The sequence below is a fragment of the Crocodylus siamensis genome, chromosome 5 (genome assembly GCF_052110815.1).
Source record: "Crocodylus siamensis isolate JL-2025a chromosome 5, ASM5211081v1, whole genome shotgun sequence".
NCBI lineage: Eukaryota > Metazoa > Chordata > Crocodylia > Crocodylidae > Crocodylus > Crocodylus siamensis.
This window is the reverse complement of record NC_143399.1, coordinates 18,377,955-18,400,447: the sequence shown is the minus strand read 5'-3', so window position 1 is coordinate 18,400,447 and position 22,493 is coordinate 18,377,955. Positions and strand designations below refer to the sequence as shown.

General features: G+C 46.4%; 1 protein-coding gene across 1 annotated transcript in view; it reads left to right on the top strand.

The window, feature by feature from the left end:
* Positions 1 to 22,493, top strand: part of WLS (Wnt ligand secretion mediator) — a 66,941-nt gene that overhangs the window by 4,431 nt on the left and 40,017 nt on the right. The window lies entirely within an intron of this gene.

The window sequence follows — 22,493 nt, the reverse complement described above, 5'->3', positions numbered from 1 at the left end:
CTCAGTTTCAGTGTTTGGGGTGGAGAAGTCTACCCACTAACCCCCCCGGCCTGGCATCTAATATCTCTCTAGATCTCACACATGCCAGTGTGACACCCCCCCCCCAGTGTTATATATTCCCCCCACCTCCCCTCCATCCTTGTGGAAGACTGAAGACAAAAGTGTTGGGAGGATTACAGAAGCAGGCTGAAAAGAAGGGCACAGGATAAGTACTGCTGGGCTACTACTTACCATAAGAGGTTCATTTTAGGACTGCAGTTTAAGTCTGTCAAAACGAGAGGGGGAGAATCACTGAAGAGTCGGATTGCCCTGTAATCGTTTTTTGAGTGAAAACTACAGACCATCTTGTCTCCCCTAGAGTTTCAACATACATTAGTTTGTTTTTTTCTGTAAGAAAGAGGCCAAAGAATGGGAGGAGGACTGAAAGCACAGGTTCTAACCTCTGGTTTTTCAGGTGGCTCGTATAGGATGGAAACCTCTGTTTTTTTCTAGTGTAAAAATGTTAGGAGGCCATATGGAAAGGGAGAGACTCATTTGCAAACACTGGGCATCACTACTTGCTACCACTTGCTCAGGGCTGAACAACCTGAGAAGTCCATGTCTTCTAGTCAAAACAATGACTTGCAGGTCTTAACGAGAGAGACATAATGAGTCATTTGTCTAAACGGCTGAGCCATTATCAACAGTTCTGGTTCACTAAGTGTCAGATTCTCGCACTTTTTCTAGGATATACATTTATTTTGTTTTGATTTCCTCCCCCCCCATGTTTTTAGGATTGCACTGCTATGTCGGAGGGTCTAACACTGGTTTGCGAAGGTGGCTGGGCACAGCTCCCAAAGCAGAACGCCTTTGAATTCTGTCACAAAGAACATTTTATATTCCTGACTTTCTTTGTTGCTGTGCTCTCCAAAACTATGGACAAGTTGTGCTGAATAGGTCCATGCTGTATTGTGGACATGAATGCCGATAGACTTTCTTCTGTATTGAAAGATTCCTTTAGCCTGCGATCTTGGCAGAGATTCTGGGAGCCAACGAAAAAAAGACATGAAAGGTCATGTCTGTTTAGTTTAGGTCTACTCAGTTCTTCTTTTAAGAGCTGTAACTGTAGCCGAATAGGCAAACGTGCCAGAAATTAACAGTTCCCAGACACAAACTTTTGTGCTTGGGGTTCGGAGAAACAAGTGGTAAAAACTGTAAATCTTGTGAGTTAAAATTATATATAAATTTTTTTTTGCTTCTCTTATAACTGCATCACTTCCAAGCTAGAGGTATCCTGAAAGGGTTGGATCGCAGAAATGCTGTGCTTCATAGTTTACATCAAATGAAAACAACTCCGACTGTTTTCTCTCTGTTTCTTTGAGTTGTTGATACTAACTCAAACCAGACACAATTAGCTTTATTTCTAAACTTGATCTGAGCACTTAGCAGGTGGCGGCCATCCTGCCTCTTTTCCCTTTCATAGGGAGAGGAGGCTTTAAACAGGAAGTTTTTCTTCTGGTAAATAGCATTTGCCTGCCTTTGAAGTTAAATTATAACTCTTATTCATTCCTTCCAAGAATGCCTCTGAAGAAAGAAAGGAGCATGCACACAGTTCAGTGTTTCCTTAGCACTAGCTCTGGCATGTGTGAAGCACTCACTTGCTAACACAGGCATGTCTGGAGGAATCTAAGCCCTTGTATTCAAATGCAGCTTAAGTTGTCTTGAAGTATCTATATGTTGGTGCTTTCAAGGCAACCCGGTACCTATAGAACCGAAAGTCGCCACTTAAAGAGAAGCTCTTGTGACGATGTCTGTCAAAAGCAGCACTGCTTATAGCAGTGGGTAAGGTTGGGTCACCATTGCTATTTTAGACCTCTGTTTCCAGGGATTTAATAGCTTGGCTGGAAGTAGGAAATGCTTCGAGTTGAAAATTGACAAATGAGGGCTTGGCCGAAGATCAAGCTTGCTGTACGGCAATTAGTAAATCAGTTCTACCCATTCTTTTATGTTAATACAATTCCTCAGGGACTGCATATTTTTTTTTACCTGCAGAACTCCAACTATGGATTCTGCCCCGTGTACATGTGCACACACAGGGTCAAATGGAAGTGGGATGTTTGCATTTGTGGATCCGTGTTTCACTTGGTGAAAAAAGCCTTTCCTCTCTGTGTCTTCAGATACACGACAAGCTTTTATTTTTTGCCTCTTCTTCACCTCACTTACTTGAACATGAGACTTCAGAGCCTGGTAACAGCACAGAGAAGTGGGATGCAGGAAGCTCGTCTATGCTCCCCTTGCTGAACAGAAGCGTGCGCATGTTCCCTCTGTGCTGCTTGTCAAGGACATTGCTCGCTCTGGGATCTGTGACTGGTGGAGGAGAGGTGGTTTGGGAAGTAGTTCCAGGATTGTGAAACAAGATCATCTTCCAAGGATCTTGGCAATTTACTCCCTGCCAAACAATGTCAGTTCTGCCTTCTGTTTCAGAAATCCTAAAAGGCTCTTGTAATTTATTGCCACTGGTTGGCAACCCCCCCAGCCATGTCCTTGCCTTCCCTTCCCTCCACTCCTTCCCACATTTAAACAAGCTTCTTGGCACAGTTACTGCAAGTTGTTTTGCAAGCAGTAACTGCACAGAGCATCCATCCTCTGACTGCTCTGAAGCTGTGCTGCACAGAAGGGCTGATACTCAGACCCTCCTCCCCCTTTCCCCCCCATTTTTTCCCCCACACCTAAAAAAATAAAAAATAAAAAAAAGGCCTCAGTTGTGCAGGTTGAGCTCTTGCTTCAATGTCTCTGGTCCCTCAGTATCGTTGTTGTTAAAATATAGTTGTGTGTCTGCCCGCTCTTGCCATTTACACGGACTCTCTTCCAAGCCAGTGTGCAGAGGAACTTGTACCTGCAGTCATGTTTTTCACGTCTCGAGCATCAAGAAAGCAACCTTCTTCCTGGGACAGTAGTGATGACTTGTGTATGTCTGATGTTGCTTCTCTGTCGGAGACTGAAAGAGCATAACAGTTAAGACAGCATATTCTGGTTATATATGCACCTGATATCCAATAAATACTTTGAGTACGGCATAGGATATGGAGTACAGGTTCCAAACTTCACAAGCATGTCTCTTTCTGAGGTGACGGGCTTGTTTTGATGATCCAAACCTGGACACTAATGGATGTGATTTATATCTGAGGGAGATTGCTGTGTAGGCACTGGGCCAATGTATGACTAGTCACTTATAAATCTTGCTGAAAAATGATCCGGCCATAGGTCAACTAAACCATTTCTATCAGAAATCTCCGTATAAACTTTATAATTGGAAAACGAGTTAGAATTTTAAGTATAGAATAGAAAGTGTCAAAATGTTATGATAACTGCGTTTAAATTGGCGATGGCATTAGCCAGTGCATGGTGCAGTAGATTGTAAGCCAGGATTCCTGGGTTCAATTTCTGGTTCTCCTATTGACATATGTAAATGTGGGCAGGATGGTTAATCTCAGTCTCTTTCCCTTTTCACCTTTTTCATTTGTTTTTTTATGTTCACTTAGACTGTAATCTGTTCAGGGCAGAGAACTCCTTGTTTTTGTACAAACATGGCAAAGCAGGACCCTGATCTCCCTTATAGCTTAGGCCAGCATTACCATACATCCGGGTTTTCTGGGACATGTCCTCTTTTTAGGTCCTCCCTTCTCCATCCGGGCGGTTTTTTAAAATATCAACAAATATCTGCAATTTTGCTGTGCCTCTGCTCGCATCAGAGTTTTCCCTGGCACTTCCTGGCTTGCGTTTGGGGCTGGGGAGGAGCAGGGGAAGGGGATGGGAGGCAGGGGCATCATGTGCATCTGTGCGTGGCCCTGGCAGCTGCAGGCAGATAAGTCTGTGGGGGGGGGCCGAGTGTTGGAGGGCCAGGGCTGAGGACTCTGTGTGCATGTGTGGGTGGGTGTGTGAGGGGGGCGGGTGCCTGCCAGCACTGGGGCAAGCTGTCTGGGCACCAGGGCTGCATTAGAGTGGGGGAGGTGCCTGCCCCTCCAGCGGGGGAAGGGGTGAGGGGGCCCTTCAGTGGCAGCATGGAGCTGCGTGGCCTGGCTGGGTGCGTTGGGGTGTGCTCGCAAGAGTGGGGCAGCTGGGATTGCAGCTGGGGATTGCAAGTCAGGAGGCTGCAGGTCAGGAGTGAGGGGCACTGGCAGGGCTGGGGGACCCGGGGGCTGTGGCTTGGAAGTGAGGAGCACCGGGGGGCAGGGGGCTGTGGGTCAGGAGTGAGGGGTACCAGCAGGGATAGGGAGGCTGCGGGTTGGATGCGAGAGGCACCAGCATGGTCTGGGGGGGTGAGGTAGTGTGGGTCTGGAGTGAAGGGCAGCAGGTCTGGGGGGGCTGTGGCTTGGGAGTGAGGCACAGGGCAGAGCACTGGCATATCACTGCACCCCCCACAATCATATAACCTTCTCCCCCCCCCCCGCATGTCCCCTTTTCTGAGACTAGAAATACGGTAACCCTAGCTTAGGCCCAACCGTCACACACGGGATCTTTTTGTATACCGTCATTTCTGAATTGTAGAATCTCGATCCAAAAATTTCTGCTGTTGATTAAAAGGGAATTTTCAGTTAGTCTTGTGAAATTCTGACTTGATTGACAAAAATGCCTCTGTAGTTGACGTAATGGGAATACTTATGGCAGTAGGAAACTGTCTGAACGAGAGAGAGATCATAACTTTGATGTTGCAATGAATAACTTAACTTTCATCATTCTAGTTCTGATAGCTAGTTCTGTCCTGATGATAAATTAGCTTGTTTATTCCTATCCCGCTGTTGTTTAGTGTAATGAAGCAGAAGTCCATTGTACATGCTCATCGGGTAGTGATGGCTCTGCACAGAAGGGGGTAATTGAGTAGAAAAGCAGAAGGCTCTCCGTGCATGGGAGAAGTTAACATCACATGAGGTCACTAGCTTCAAGCTTTAATCAATGTAGACACCGGGCAATTGAGATCTTTGTAAAGGGCTTGTTTATAGTGTGAGACTGAGGGTCAGTAGTTAATTTGAAATGCTATAGGTGTTGCAGAAAAATGAGGTACAGATCATATACCCTAGATGCAGTTCTTTAACGGGGTGGATGCAGTTCTTGGTTTAGTCTGAACCCTTGATAATTTTTAAGGATCTCTAAAATGTTTTGTAGTTTAAAGTAACTTTTTTATGTATGGCCATAGAGGGACCTAGTACTGTCATATGCACCAAATAATTAAAAAAAACCTTTTTGCCTTAAATAACTTGGGGGGGGGTGTATATATAAAAGCTGAATGTATAATATAGGAATAATATAGGATGAGTGAGAAACACGCTGCCCTGTTTGTTCTAAAGTTAGAATATAACACGTGGGCCTTCAGAGAATGGGTGTGACCTCCAACAAGTATAAGCAACGAAAGGGGGAAAGCTTAGTGACTGATAATGGAAAAGATTGTTTGAGTAAACTTGTCTATCTTACTAGTTTAATCACAGATATATTGCCATAGAAATATTCAAAGTGGATATTATATTGGGCAGTGCCAGAAATCAAACCATGGACTTCCAGATTAAAAATGTGAGTCTGCAGCTGAGAGCCATAATATACTAATGATCTCTGTGGCTCAAGAACAAAAAGGAAAACACATGCTGGCCAGTGGGTTATAGTTGTTTATCTGGTCTGAAACATATGAATAATTTATTTGGACAAACAAATCTAGCTGAAACATTAATTGAGCACCAGAAGTGTGTTCAAAATTTTGTTTCTGATCAGGATTTCACTTGTGAGAAAAGGTCAGGCAGATTCATAGATGCTAGGGTCAGAAGGGACCTCAACAGATCATAGAGTCCGACCCCTTGCCTAGGCAGGAAAGAGTGCTGGGGTCAGATGACCCCAGCCAGATGCCTATCCAGCCTTCTCTTAAAGACCCCCAGGGTAGGGGATAGCACCACCTCCCTTGGAAGCCCATTCCAAATTTTGGCCACCCTTACTGACTTGAGTTTTTCTCACTGCAGTGTAGTGGTGTGGCATGTTTTGGGTTTTATTTTATGGACTTACTTACACTTGATGTTTCAGACTAGGAAGGGACAAACATTCAGCTTGTGAAATATAGAGGTGTGAAAATGACTATTTAAAAGTAGCTGACAAATGTTTTTGAGAAAATGGGACTTGGGCTTATTTTATTCAAAGAACCTGGAGATCTCTTTGGCATAAGTTACTGCATAGCAGGGACGGGTATGATCTTCAAGGTATGTGACGTTTACCCTGAGCGAAATACAACAGTTTGTTACCCACCTTTCACTGATTGGTTAGCTGTCTTGGATTTGCCTTTGCGTAAGAACGTGCATATGTCAGCTGCTCCGTACTACCTCCCGTATAACTTTCTTGTACATTTACTGTAGTGTAAGAGTGTGCACTTGAGCAGTGACTACACAGTAGCTTGCTTGCTAGCAGTTCATGCTCTACTTTACCTTGCAGAAACTTGCCTGTGTCCAAAGAAACTTGAGGCGACTGATTTAAGGGTGGTGGTCCCTAGTTTTGCTGGAGATTTGGACATTGTCAGCCTAACTGAAGACTTAAGTTCATCACCTCCCAATGATTTTCTTTCCGTATTATTAATTGGTAGTTGTTAGCACACCTGTTCAACTGCAATTAAAAATTTGAACCCTAAGGCCTTGTGTTGGCACTGGAGCTTGTCAACACAATCCTTTTGGTAGAAAATACCCGTTTGTGAATAGGTTTCACAGAAATGAGTCGGTTTCAATGAATTTCTGTTGGAAACCGAGGAGGCTTCGTTTGGAAACCTGCCTGCCTGGCAGGTTGTCATGGAGCCACGGGGCCTGGGGAATATGGAAGCTCAAGCTCTTGAATCAGCAGGTTGTTGGGCTCCTATATATCAGACAAGCCAAAAAGTCCCCTACCCCAAGAACAGTGACTTCCAGCTCCTTATTCGCACAACACATAGAAAGCTCTTAAACATTTTCAAATATGTACATCTAAATTTTCAAATGAATTTATTTTCTTTTTACAAGAAGCATCAAAATTTCTACTTTTCAGTTTGAAATGCAATGAAAACTTTATGGAATTTATTCCTCAGGAAAGGATGAAATTAAGGCGTGGTGGTGTTTTTGTGGTTTTTTTTTTTTATAAATTGTTTATTACAAAAACAGTACAAACCCCTCAGCTTAGAAGCAGAAGTTGATATTTTTCAGCTGTAAGCCAAGTTTATTTTCCAACAGAGGTTTTCAACATTTCTAAATTTCTAGATCAGTGGTTAAATCTGAGCAGAACAAGTCAAAAGGAAATGGGATTGCTACTGTTGATTGGGTGTACCTTCACATTGTTTTGTGCCGAAGACTCAGTTCATCAGTGTAGTGGGCACAACCCATACTAATGCACAGTAGATTTAGTCTAATTCACATTAATATCACTAAAAAAAGGTTAATCTGTGCTAATAATGCTCTGTAATCAGCGTCTACTGCATAATTACAGCACATTAATGAGCAGACGGACCCATTGATTCTCATTCCTGAGAGATCGCCATTTTTCTAGGTTTTAAGTCTCTTTTCTAGCCTGAATAGAAATGTTGTGTGTTTAAAAATAAAAGGTTTCGTCTCTTGCTGTTTTATGTTAAAATAAGGTTAGAGTAATTTGGAGAGAGGAAACCTTCCACTCCTTGTAGGCCTTCCATAAAATGCAGCAACAAGAACAGAGAAAAAGTTCAAGAGCCTGGGTTTTGCTCCCTATCTTCCCTTTGCACTTGCAAGTTCATATCTTGGGAAGAATAAAGTCATAAGGGGATGGCACAGAGGGAAAGGAGAAGAGCAGAAACAAGCACCATACTAATGTAGGATTGGAAGAGTCCAGTGGCCCTTCCTACCTGGGACAACTCCTGTTTCTGTTATCCTGGTCCTATTTACTAGGGCTGTGTGAATCCAAATTGAACTGGGAGACCCATTAACCGGGTAGCCTCCAACTTGATTTGGAGGTCCGGCCACAGACTGCACAGCTTCTCCTGGGGCTGCCAGCACTGCCTGCCTTGCCCCGGCACGGGGGGCAGCCAGGGGAGCAGTCGGAAGCTGCAGGGGCTGGGGAAAATGATCATGGGCTGGGGGAACAAACAGGGGCTTTCCCCCAGCTCCTGGTTTGATCCTCCAGCGCCCTGATCATTCCTCCCAGCCTCCCACAGCCTCTCTTGGGACTGCCAGCCCTGCCTGCCTCACCCCAGCAAGGGAGCAGCCGGACAAGCCCGCGGCTTCAGCTGGCAGTCCCCACAGAGGCTGTGGGGAATGATTGGGAGCTGGGGGGAAGCCCCTGTTTGTTTCCCTAGCTCCCAGTTTGCTTCCCCAGCCCTCAGGGCTGCCAGCACTGCCTGCCTCGCCCCGGTAGGGGGAGCAGCCTGGCGAGCAGCCAGGGAAGCCGCAGCTTCTCCCAGGGCTGCTGGCTCAAGCCGAGGCTTGTCCGGCTGCTTCCCCAGCTGCTCCTGTCGGCACTGCCTGCCTGTACAGAGTATGGTAGAATAAGATTCAGCACCGAATATGTTTGGATTAGGATGAATCGAATCAAGACAGTGATTTGAATCACTGAATTGTCCCTCCGAATCCAAAGCAAATCCTTTATATTTTGCACAGGCCTACTATTTACTCTACGGTGGTTCTCAGCCTTTTTTCTACCAGGACTCATTTGCAAAGATCCATCTCCAGATCCATGAACTAAAAAGAAAGGCCTACAAAGGATGGAGGATGGGATTCACCTTCAAGGAGGATTATTCTGCACTGGTCTGGTCCTGCAGGGAGCAAACCAGGAAAGCCAAGGCTGAAACTGAACTCCAAGTAGCTTCAAGCATCAAGGACAATAAAAAGTCCTTTTTCAAATATGTGGGGAGCCGGAGGAAAAGCAAACGCATTGGACCCTGCTGAACCAGATGGGGCAACTGACAACTGACGCCCAGGAAAAAGCCAACCTATTAAATAGGTACTTTGCATTGGTCTTTCATCAATCCCATGGAATGCCCATTCCCACCACGGGACAGGACGGTCCAGGTGAGGGAGATCCCCTGCCCTCCATTAATGCTGACCTTGTGAAGGAACATCTTGAGAGGCTGGATACCTTCAAGTCAGCTGGCCCTGACAATCTGCACCCCAGGGTACTCAAGGAGCTGGCGAGCATCATAGCCCAGCCCCTGGCACGGGTCTTTGAAAACTCCTGGCACTCTGGTGTAGTGCACGAAGACTGGAAGAAGGTCAATGTGGTACCTATCTTCAAGAAAGGAAGGAAAGTGGATCCTGAAAACTACAGGCCAATCAGCCTGACTTCTATCTTGGGGAAGAGCTTAGAAAAGTTTATTAAAGAGGCCATCCTTAATGGACCAGCCGACGCCAACATCCTGAGGGATAGCCAGCATGGGTTTGTTGCTGGTAGGTCTTGCTTGACCAATCTCATTTCCTTCTACAACCAGGTGACCTATCACCTGGACAAGGGAGAAGAGATTGATATCATATATCTTGACTTCAAAAAAGCCTTTAATCTGGTATCCCATGATCACCTCTTGGCCATAATGGCCTATTGTGGCCTTGGGTCCACCATGATCCACTGGCTGGGAAATTGGCTCCGTGGTCAGACCCAGAGGGTTGTAATTGATGGCAGTCACTCATCATGGTGTCCTGTGACCAGTGGGGTCCCCCAAGGCTCTGTCCTTGGACCCATATTGTTCAACATCCTCATTAATGATGTGGACATTGGAGTCAGAAGTGGACTGGCCAAGTTGGCCAATGACACCAAACTTTGGGGCAAAGCATCCACAGCAGAAGACAGGCGGGTGATCCAGGCTGACCTGGACAGGCTCAGCAAATGGGCGGACGAGAACCTGATGATGTTTAACACCAAAAAATGCACTATGAAAGAAAGAGACTTGGGGGTCATCATTGACCACAAGATGAACGTGAGCCTGCAATGCGATGCTGCGGCTACTAAAGCAACCTAAACGCTGGCTTGCATCCATAGATGCTTCTCAAGCAAATCCCAGGACATCATTCTCCCCTTGTACTTGGCCTTGGTGAGGCCGCAGCTGGAGTACTGCGTCCAGTTTTGGGCTCCACAATTCAAAAAGGATGCAGAGAAGCTTGAGAGAGTTCAGCGAAGAGCCACGCGCATGATCAGAGGTCAGGAAAACAGACCTTACAAAAACAGGCTATGAGCCATGGGGCTCTTTAGCCTGGAAAAGCGCAGGCTCAGGGGTGATCTGATGGCCACCTATAAATTTATCAGGGGTGTCCACCAGTATCTGGGGGAATGTGTGTTCACCAGAGCGCCCCAAGGGATGACGAGGTCAAATGGTTATAAACTACTGCGAAACCGTTTCAGGCTGAACATAAGGAAGAATTTCTTTACTGTCCGAGCCCCCAAGGTCTGGAACAGCCTGCCGTCGGTGGTGGTTCAAGCACCTACACTGAACACCTTCAAGAATAAGTTGGATGCTTATCTTGCTGGGACCCTATGACCCCAGCTGACTTCCTGCTCTTTGGGCGGGGGGCTGGACTCTCTGATCTTCTGAGGTCCCTTCCAGCCCTAATATCTATGAAAATCTCCTGTCCCAACCTTCACCCTCATGGCTCTGCCAGGGCCCAACCCCTAGTCTCCTGCCCATCAGGGCCTTGTTGATGTCCCTCACTCCCAACCTGCAGTCACCTGCCACTTGGGTCGGAGCCCCACTTGGACCAGAGTGCGTTGGCTGCAGCGATTCTGTCTCATGCGGGTGGCAGCGAAGTGAGTCCAGCCCCAGCACACACTGGAGGAAGGAGAAGGAGTAGGGGCCTGTAGCATTCCCTCACCCCTGCCCTAGGCTGGTGCTGCTGTGTCGTGCGAGGCAGTCTGGTCATGACGCCCCCCCCCCTCCTTTGGGCAGCATCTTCTGGCCATCCCACATCCTACCCTGCAAGCATGAGCACTGGTCCTGGTGCTGCCAACCTGGGCATGCAGCTCTGCTCCTCCTCCTTCCTCTGCTGGAAGGGGTAGGTGCCTTCCTGCTGTCCCTCTGCCCTGCTGCAGCTTGCGACTCTTTGAAATTATTCTTATGACCCACTTTCGGGTCACAACCCACAAGCTGAGAAATACTGGTTTAAGAGATACTGTGCCAGAGAAAGTCAAGTGCTCCCACATACCTTTTGTTAACAGTATTATTGAGTGACTTGAACATGCAGATTTGAACTATCAGCATGTAATCAACTTCCATAACTTATGGGAAAATGGCCTGTGTCATTTTAAAATTATATAGCTGAAAACAGGTTTAACTAACTGTTGTTGTGACCTTTTTTTAAGCACTCTGTGAACATTCCATCTCAATGAATATTTAAGGTTTTTGTACAAAGGGGAATACTTCTGCAGAAGGGACTAACTGAAAGCCCATTTCCAAACACCCCTGGCCCTGGAAATTAGGACACTTGCCTAAGAGATGAAGCAGTTTCACTCCCATCCAAGTGGCTTTGTGATGCTGTGTCTTGATGATTTTCCATACCACTCCCAAGCTGAAACTATTTGCCAGTCTTACAGATAATTTCAGGATGAATGAAACTGCATTTTTTGGCAAATGTATTATTTTCCCACCTCTAATCAAAATATCTGGCCCTAATATGTGTTGGCTCATTTCCATGGATATGACTTGCATTGATTCTGAGATATAAAATATTTTTATATTGTGTAAGTCAGGGGCAGGCAATTATTTCAGGTGGAGGGCCGCTTACTGAGTTTTGGCAGGCTGTTGAGGACTTGATAGTGGCCTGTCCCCAGTTGCCATCTTGTGACTAGAGGTCCTGCCCACCAATCCCTGACCTTTGTCACCAGAAGTCCCTACTCTTGCCCTTGTGTGGGGGAAGGGTGGAGGGTGGCTGGGATGTGTGAGGGGGGTGTGGGTATAGGGTCTGCATGTATAGCAGTACAAGTGTCATGGGTGCATTTGTACGGTGGGGTGTGCATGTGGGACTCGGCCTACACACACACACACACATGCGCGGACACACACCCATCCAAAATAGTGGTGTGGCCCTGTACTTCCCGGTCTGGCGATGCAGTCAAGAGCTGTGGGGGCAGGAAGGGAGGGAAATGGCTTGGGGTGGGGTAGGGTGGGACTGCTCAGTCCTGCCAGCTCCCCCTGGGTCCTCCTGCCTCTGGCTCCTGTTGTCTTTGACAGGCAGCCAGGAACAAATAAATATTAATTTACTAAATTTTTTAAGGCCCCCATGGGTTGGATAGAATGGCCTGGCAGGCCGGATCCAGCCCATGGGCTGTATTTTGCCTACCCATAGGTGGTACCAGAATGAGTAGCTAGCATCATTATCTGAACCATTCTCAGTCATCAATGGAGTCATGTAGGGTTGTATGTTTGCCCTAACCCTCCTCAGTATGATGTTCTCTGCCATGCTTACAGATGTTTTTTGTGACTGTGACACTGGGATTGACATCAGTTACTGGACTGATGGTAAACTCTTCCATTTGAGGAGGCTACAGGCAAAGGCAAAGTGACAGGAAGTGACTGTTCATGATCTTCTGTTTGACTGTTCCCTGAATACTATATCTGAGTCTGATACGCAGTGGATTATGGACTATTTCTCTTCAGCTTATGGCAACTTTGGTCTCACAATCAACACTAAGATGACAGCGGTGATGTACCAGGAAAGCATTACTATCGCAGTGAATGGTCCAACTCTTTAGGCAGTGGACAGATTCATCTCTCTTGGGAGTACAGTGTCACTTGCAGTTCACATTAATGATTAAACCAGTGCCAGAACAGCTAAAGCAAGAGTGGCATTCGGCAGACTATGTGCAAATGTGTGGGAGTGTAGAGGTATCGGTCAGCAAACAAAATTGAAGGTCTACAAACTGCTGTGTTGCTAATCCTGATATATATATATGTGTAAAACCTGGGCAGTGTACAGATGCCATGCTTTGAAGCTGAACCACTTTCACATGAGCTGTCTGAGGAAAATGATGAGGATAAGATGTCAAGACCAAGTCTCAGACAGAGGCTCTTGCTCTGGCAGGCTTTCCAAGCATCCGCACTCTGTTGATGGAATCACAGATGAGGTGGGCAGGCCATGCCACCAGGATGTCAGGTGAGCAACTGCCAAAGATCTTTACAGTGAAGTAAAGGAGGGAAAGTGGTCTCAATAAGGCCAGAAGAAACACTTCAAGGACTCCCTCAAGTCATCCTTGAAACATTTCAACGTTGACCTGAAGTCTTGGGAAGATCTCCCTCATGACCATTCCACCCGGCAAAGCCTCATCCATACTCAAGCTACTGTCTATGACAGGAGTGGGCAATTATTTTGGGCAGAGGGCCGCTTACTGAGTTTTGGCAAGCCCTTGAGGGCCGCAAGACAAGCAGTCCAGGGCAGATAAATGTTAATTTTCTAATTTTTTAGGGGCCCCACAGGCTGGATAGAATGGTCTGGCAGGCTGCATCCGGCCTGTGGGCCACATTTTGCCCACTCCTGGTCTACAAGTAGAGAAGAACTGAAGCAGAGCAGGAGCATAAATAGTGTAAAACTTGCAACAGCAGCACGCCTGCTGTTGATCAGGCAACCCAGAGCGGCATCTCTTGCTCAGTGTGCCATAGATGGTTCAAATCACACTTTGGCCTGTTCAGCCTTTCACGTGTTCACAGAAACGCAACCGACCAGTGATGTTATAGTCAACTTTGAATTTGAAGGACAAACAACAAAAGATAGGAATAGCACCTCAGCAGCAAATGAGACCTAACCTGAAAGCTCAGTAAAACCTCCTGACAGTATTTATTGGCTTGAGTAGGTGGAAGCAATCTTGTTTAATCTGGTGAGCACAAAACAATTGCCTAAAAATATTAAAAGGATCAGTGAATCTTGGCAGATTGCTAGGGAGGTGGCTAGACTGCACAGTGGGATATTCTTGGGGCTTTCTGGCTGAGCACTGTCATTCTTTGGACTGTCCCCTTGCACACAGAGAACAGGATCCCTTCCCCTTCCAGACAAACTTGCATATAAAAGAAGCTTTGAAAGAAGGTAATAAATATTAGAACTTTTTTTCAAAAGCAATGAGATAATCAAGCTCCTACTTTCCCTTCCCACCCCTGCCCCCTCCAATCTTCTGCATGCTTGCTCTTCAAAAAAAATAAAAATTTATGGCAGTGGTTCCCAATCTGTTTTAGCCTCAGGGCACCCCTCCAGAACCCCAGCTGAGAACCACTGAGCTCAAATATAAATTCAGGGTGGGGTTTAAGGCTTAAAAGGCTGAGAATCACTGCTCTAGCTGTGGTTGGGATCTAATCCTGCCATGCCCTCCTCTTTCCATGGCCTGCCCCTCCCTGCACCTCAGTCTGTACCTGGGTGGCAGGGAAAGGGTGGCCTTTATCGCCAAGACTGCTCCTGTGGGTCTTTGCATGCTGGGAACATCCATCCCCCTGGCTCCCTCTGTCAGCCCTGGAGGAGCATAGGGGATGAGCTGGGATGCAAAGCATGGCTGTGGCCCCGTATCCACCCACTTGCACCAGAGCAAGCTGTTGGGAATGAGAGGTGTCTAGTGCAGGACTTGCCTGGGGGGGGACAGGTGTAGTGGGGCAGCAGCAGAAGCAGTCCCCAGAGGAGCAGCTGTAAGCGTCACTTGAGCAGGCTCATTGTGCCAGATGGGGGACAGAGAGCACTAAGCTCCTCGCGGAGGGGCTGGGCAGCGTGGGACTCTGGTTGAGAAACACTGCTTTATGGTAGGAAACTCTTGGAGGTGACCGTGATTTACTGGTTACCAATACTGTATGTGCACTTGAGCTTTGGCATTTAGCTCTGCCTAGGAGACTCTTTTTTTTGATGAATTAAAGGCTCTCATCACACACACAACTGACATTCAATCAGTGTTAGTGCTCCCAGAGTTTCTAGTATTGGATGATTTTATTTAGTTCCAACAACTATATTCAGCGCACTGTTGATTTGATAAGTTGCAGCATGTGTGTTCAACACAAGGTCCACTTATCTGCTGAACCAGAAAGCCTTTTGTGTCGGGGATCTTAACATGGCTAACATTGGTGGAGCTGAAATACTGTTAGTCTTAGGAAGGGATTTTCGCTTAAATTCTTTAGTGAATGCTGGGTTTCTGAAAAGATCCGACTCCTGTGAGACCTGTCCTGATCAAAAGCCCTGGCACTCTGTCACTTCTGGTAAATGATTCAAATGGTTAGTAACTGCTTCAATGGATCCCAGTCCAACAGCCCAAATCCTACACTTGCTGACTTCTATGTTTATATTACACTCAGAGAAATGTTGTTTAATTGCTTCTGTGCTGAAATGCATCCTGTAATATGTAAAATCTGTATCAAATACCATCTGATGAATTAAATGGTTAAAAGTAGCCTGCTTGGCACTAATATTAAACTGAAATCCCCCGATGCTAGCTTTGTTTTGCATAGCACTTTGTAATACTGTTAGTTGACTTGGCTGCAGTTCCAAAAAGCATTTTTTTCCCTCTTGGTTCAACACTTGCTCCAATTTAATGGGAACAGAGCCAAACAAGTAATGTAAGCCAAGTGGTGATGCTTGTTTTGTGCTCGGTTCCTGACAAGAAATATATATAGTAATTGTCTCTTGCTCTTCAAAGCTATGACTTTGGCTGGGGAGAGATCTGAGGTTGCGTGCCAAGCATTTAAAATCATAATCAGCCAGCGATGAAAACATATATTTAAAGCCATAATGAGTTGCATCAAAGCAAGGAACATTAAAGTCTTCTCCATAGAAATCATGATGCCTCTTAATTCACAAATGCCTGCTCTAAATCAAACATAAAGACCTCCAGAGCGTGCTCATTCTTGCAAAGGTCTAGGAGAGCTTGCTGGAATGCCTGACTTTATTTTATTTTTAGCAGTATACCTTTGAATTTAAACCATTTGTGCAAGACTTTTTGTTAGTTATCAGTGCTAGTTGCTGTATCCTGTTATGAGATTAAAGGCATTTTACACTGTTCATTTAAATTGAGTGACTTGTAAAAGGGCAGGTGAAATAAATAAAACCTCTCCCACTATAGTAGACCTTAAGAGGAATTTTTAAAAAGGTTTGGATTTTTTTTTTTTTATAGATCTCTAAGAAAACCAGGAATTTGGTGACTAGTTTTCGCTTGGGCTCTGGTAAATTTTTTTTTTTATTTGCTTTTCATGCAATCCCCCTCCCCCCCCCCCCCAACCCTACACCCACCCCAAGCACTTTGATTTGGTGGAAAGCCAAAATGCATCATGCTGTAATTTTTCTACCCTTTCCCCCTGCACTCCCCTCAGCAGACCTACACCATGGTTTTTCTAGGGCAGGACTGAAGATCTGCCCATATTTCCCCACAGAGGAAGGCCACTTTTTTAGAACTCGTAATGGTGCTACAGAAGCATAAAACAGCACAGGGCAAAGTACAGTTGGAGCCAAGAACGTCTGTGCTGGGGGAGGGGGGCAGGAAGTTATTACTATTACAAACAGATAAAAAATGGTGTGGTCTATCCATAGGCAACTGCTTTTAACAACTGTTTCTGGCCAGACATGGGGGTGGAAGGGGAGGAAGCTTGTATTGGCTTCCAGTACAAGCTGGGGAGGGGCAGTGGCTGCGGTTCTGACTTTGACCCCTGGCTTGGTTGGAGACACAGGTATTGTCCAACACACTCTGCCCTGCCACCACCACTTCTGCCCCACACCCTCTTCCCTACCACTGCTGCTTACCTTCCCATTGTTCCTTTGGCTCTGATTGGGACCCTGCTTTGGCCGGGGACAGGGAGCACAGAGCAGGTGCTGGCACTGGCTCCTGCCCAGCCACACAGCAGCCAGGGCAGTAGCTGGGGCTGGCAAAGAGGCTGGGGCCAGAGCTGTTCTCTCTGCAGTGGGAGAGAGGTGGCAAGGGGCGGAGGTCAGGCCACTTGACTCCCTCCTGCCCCTCGCCCTGGCCTGTGGATTGCATCTTTGATGCCTCTGATATAAATCAGGGGTGGGCAGTGATTTCGGCTAGAGAGCTGCTTAACAGAGTTTTGGTGAGCTGTTGAGAGCCTCAAGGCTAGCCCCGCCCCTTGACAAGTACCCTGCCCCCTGGTCACCCAGAAGTCTCGCCCCTTCCCTTTGGCCCAAGAAGTACTTATTTTGGGAAGGGGTTTGCCATCTTGGAACTGGAAAAGAAACAAGTTGTATACTAAAAAAATCAAACAACGACAATAATGTATTTTAATTTTATTTAAAAAATATATTTTTGTCCTGATTTGTGTGTGTGTGGTATGTGTATATAAAGGTGATTGCATAATAGTTCAAACTGAAGTCTGTCTTTCGTATATTACAGGGGTGTGGGTGGGTGGGTAAGGGGTTTGTGGGTTGTGTGGAGGGGGGAGGGTGGCTGGGAGTATGTGGGGGACTGGGTGTGGGGTGTTCATGGAGGGGGTGGCTGTGTGTGTATGTGGTGGGGGGGTGTGCGTAGCAGTGAGCAGGGCTTCTCCAGAGGTGGTGGTGTGGGGGGTGCTGTGTTTGTGGGGTTTCCAGGGGGAGGGTTTATGGGTATGGTAGGGTGTGCATGGGAGCCCCCCACATGCACGACCCTGAACTAGTCAGCATCTGCTCCCACCTAGCAACAGCCCGCATGCCCTGTGGTACTTCCCCACCGTCACCAACAGTGCACAGCCCCAGTCCTGCCCCACACCCACTCTGGACATGCCCCGGCAGGAGTGGATCAGTAGGAACCCACATGCACTGCCCCAACCCTGGCCGGCTCTGCACTGCCTGCATGTGGCACGTCCTGCTGCCACCTGGGCATGCAGCAGGGTTGGGGTGGTGCCACCGCTGGACTGCCTATCAAAGCAGCACAGGCTGTGTCAGCTCCTTCTGGCTGTCACCACTACTGGCCCCAGCCCTGCAGTACCAGTGGGGACCTGTGTGGAGCCCTGACCCAGCCCACCCTTCTGCTCTGGACTCGCCAGTCCAAGTTCAGCAGTGGCAGTGGTTGAGCAGAAACTATTTATTGGAGCAGTGGGAAAAGTGGCTGCCCCCCCCCCCCCCCCAACTGCTCTTGGGTTCTTTCCGCTGCAGCCACACACAGCCTGTGCTGGGCTGCCCTGTGGCTGCTCTGTGCTGCCATCGCTGCCTCGCTGGGTAGGCCGGAGAGAGCAGTGACAGTGGCGGAGACACAGGGCAGTCTGGCGCAGGCTCCATGCAGCTGCAGCAGGAAGCTTCTGGCAGTGGCAAGGGGGAGGGGCTGCTTTTCCCCCGTGCTGAACAACAGTTTCTGCCTGGCCACTACTGCTGCTCAGTGCAGGCAAGTCCAGAGCAGGCTAGGTCAGGGGTTTGTGCACAGGTGCCCACCAGTACTGTGGGGCTGGGGCCAGTGGTAGCAGCAGGTGGAAGGAGCCGTTGTTGCCTAGAAGGGCAGTCTGGCCAGGGAGCAACCCCAGCCCCACTGTGCACCCAGGGGGCAGCAGGACGCGCCATGGCTGGATAGTGCCTAGTCCAGGGCAGACGAGAGGGACCCACTGTGGGCTGGACAAACACCCTCTCAGGGCCGTATTTTGCCCACCCCTGACCTAGATGGTTACAGCTTCATATTTGTCATGTAATTATCCAGCCTGTAATCTCTGTTCTTTGTACTTGGGGACTTAACAATGTAAGATGCACATCACTTCCAAACGGCACCCCACCTAAGTGGATGCCTAAATATAGATTGAGGTACCTAACTTTAGGAACCTACATCTTTTTAAGCAAAATTAATTGGTATTTCAAAGCCAGTATCTGATAAAGTGATTGGGGATTGGGGGGTGCACAGTCAGCAGGACTCAGGCCACTTGATTCCCTATGGCACCCCTCTTCCCCCTGCATGTTGTTTTCTCCACTGCAGTGGGGCTGGTGGGGGGGTGGATTTAAGATGGCCCTCCAAAATTAGATTCTAGACATAGAAAACTATAACATAATTTCTCCATGTTTAGAATCTGATTATTGGGGGACTGTCTTAAATTCAAAGTGGCTTTGAATTTGGGTAGATATTGTATATATTTAGTAGTCCGTTTCCACAGCCAGACAAAATTTTTTAAATTCCAAATCTCTATCTTGCTCTTGGGGGATAACCTAAATGTCTAGTCCGAGGAGTAACTTGATCTTGTCAATTAGAAAAATTCTGTTTTTAAAATCTATATCTTAGTATCACTAAGCAGCTCAAATGCACTGAAGGGAGAATTTAAACTTTAGGCAGATGTAATGTGGTGTCTAGGATTCTTATCTGCTCCTTGGGTCTCGCTAACTAGGCTGCGTCTCAGAAATCTGAACAGGATTTTTGTTCTGAACTCCTTCCTGTTCTAATTGAAATTGCTGTAATGTGATGTATGTGGGTTTTATTGCTTGCTCATGCACATCTTGGCATGTTGCTCTGCTCAGAATATCTTGTATCAACGCTATCTTGCTAACAATGCACCAAAAACTTAGGTCTTGGGTCCAGACATGCAAAACAATCACATTTCATATGTGCTTTCTTTAGTATGCAAGGAAAAACCTGCACACACACACATGTTTTGGGTCCCACAATTTATAGCTAATGCTCATTTTTACTGAAATGAGTCTTATCCAGGTCTTGTCAAGCAGCTCATTCCTAAGAGTATTGAGACAGTTGGATATGTGTAGAAGCAGAATATCTACCTATAATGCTCTACTGGCAAAAACTTAAGTGTTTCCAGAGTCTGGAGTCAGTTTTGTTGCGGTTTGCATTCTTGGGGGAAATTCTGATGTCTTGTCCCAAATCCTCTTAGATCTGGGCTTTTTCTTCTCCTTTGTGGTGGGAGTGGGGGTATATAATGTTTTGTTTGTTTATTTTAAAATTTTCATTTTAAAAAGACATCTCATGTTGACTTTGCTTTATTGTGCCATCTAACATGTAGGTGTAGAAATGGTAGGAGAAAATGCAAAATTGCTACATTGACTGACTCATAATACAAAATGATGATTAACAGCTTTTGTTGCTGTACTTCTTTTAAGCTGTGGAGTTGGAAATGGTGCTCTTTCCCCATGTCCTATCCCCTTTAAATGCCTTCCCAGGGGTGAGAGGACTTGGGTTTTCTGCCATGATTTTTAGATTTAGAACCAGGCTGCTTACAGATGTGAAAGAAAAAAAACCAGCATTTACTTTCAGCTTGGCACACCCACAAAAAGAGGCATCATGTTAGTTTGACCCAACTCGCCCAACATGTTTATAGATCGGGGCTTTTTGGCGCTTGTTTCTAATAGCTGATTCAATCTAATAGCTGTTTGATACAAATGCCAAAAAGCCCTGCTGAAGTGCCCAACGTATACAGACGCTGAGGAGCCAGGTCAAACTACCATGATGCCTCTTCCAGTAAAGTCTGGTTTTTGTTTTATTTTCACGTCTGTCAGTGCCCAGAAAATGATTCCAGGTCCGTCTGGCTCTAGGGTTTTATAAGTTCTGTGATGCATTTATGTAGTATTAAAATATTTATTTTTCAGGTGATACCAAGATGGTACAGCTCTTTGAACACAAGAATGATTGTTTCCATAGCTGAGCTATATTAGAAATGTATACTTTTGGTTTAAAGAGGAAGAGCTTTTAAACCTCAAACATAACCAGGTCTTGCTATCCCTATATCTTGTACTGAAGGATAAGTTTAGACTTATCTATTTTTTCCCCTTCCTTTTTGTTTTTTGTTTGTTTGTTTTAGCGTATTTATTTTAAAGCTAAAAATGGCTCCAGCTGTTTTCCATTGGAGTTGCTGTTGATTTTTATAGGGAAGATTTATTTGTGCACAACCAGTTTACATGAGATGAGACTAAAATGCAAATTGTTTAGTTTCATGGTCCATTCCTAAACTCCATCACTGCTGTAGATAAGCATAGTCCATTACTGCATCTTCCTTTTTCCTGTGAGAAGCTAGTGGGCAATACTAGCTTTCATGTCAGCTGTAGAAGTTTATCCATGCAGGTATTCTCATCACAGCCTAAAGCAATTCAAATACCTGATCATTCTGCTGTTTAGATTTATTTAGACAAATGCCTGAGCTCATGTTCCACGAGTGAAAAGAATATAGATTTCCAATGGGTTCTTTACTATAGCTGAATATCATCTGGAAACACTGTAAGGCCTTATTTGGCAGGCATTTGGCAAGCAAGGCGAAGTTGGGGTGTATAGTGAGGTTTTTGTGACAGAATGCATAAAAGCAGATAAATATTAAAATAAGTTATTTTGTCTCTTATTGTAAGCAGTCCTGAGCTGTTGTTGGGAAGGGTAGCATATTAAATCAACTGTGTAACACTCTCCTCTTTGGTTGATAATAGTAGTAGAGTATTTGCTTCTCATTTTAAACCCTGTAAATCAGATCAGTTTTTGGGACAGAGTGAGGAAAGAAAATGAATGCTGCAACACTGAGTTTTTTTCAGTGCTTGAAGATGTTATTTTATCATAGAATCATAGAAGTAGGGTTGGAAGGGACCTTGTAGATCTTCAAGTCCAACCCCCGGCCTGGGCGGTAGAAAAGACTGGACTCAAATGAGTCTAGCCAGGTAGGCATCAAGCCTCTTCTTAAAGACCCCACTTCCCTTGGAAGTTGGTTCCAGCTCCTAGCCGCCCTGACAGTGAAGTAGTTCTTGCGGATGTCTAATCTAAACCTACTCTCCAATAATTTGTGTCCATTACTCCTTGTCATGCCAGGGGGCTCTAGGGGAAACAGTGTCTCCCCTAAACCCTTCTGGTCCCCCCTAGTGAGTTTATAGATGGTCACCAGGTCCCCCGTCAGCCTTCTCTTGTGAAGGCTGAACAGGTTTAGGTCCCGCAGTCTTTCAATGTAGGGTCTGCCCCGCAGTCCCCAGATCATGCGGGTGGCCCTCCTCTTAGACAATTTCCAGGTGATATGGTAGCTACAGATAGCACTCCAGCCTGCTTTTAAAAAGAACATAATCAAGCTGCAGCAACAATAGTCCTTTGTAGGTGTGCACCCACAAAGGTTTTCTTGGCCAATACCAATAGCTGATGATTAACCAACCATATTGACCAATGCCAGTCCTATAACCAATATTAATAATAGTGCAAGGCATTTTAAACTACCAACATAAATAAAACTTTTTTGTTTGTTTCGTATTTATTGCACACGCACGCACACCCACCCCCTTCCTGCCTGCTCTGGCCCTTGATGAAGGCACTGACTACCTTATTCCCATGCCCGTCACCCCATTGCCCACGGCTTCTACCTGCAGGTCCACTCCCGCATAGCCTGTGTTGCTGTCCTGGGCAGGCGAGGCAGACTGTCTTGTAGATGGTGGCACTGAGCACATTTGGAGCCCCAGAGCACACTGCTGCCTCTGTGCCAGCAGACCCTGTGCAGCCAAGGTGCCATAGCCACTGTGGAAAAGCTACTTTTGCGAAGGTGTCTGGTGCCAGGCAGAGCGGAGCATCCCATGTGTGGTGCCTTACCTGCCTGCGCACAGCCCAACATCTCCACAGCCGTCCCAGTGCTCAGCTCCCTCTTGTGCATGCAGCATGGCCGTAGCAGCAGCAGCAGGAGCTGGTAACGG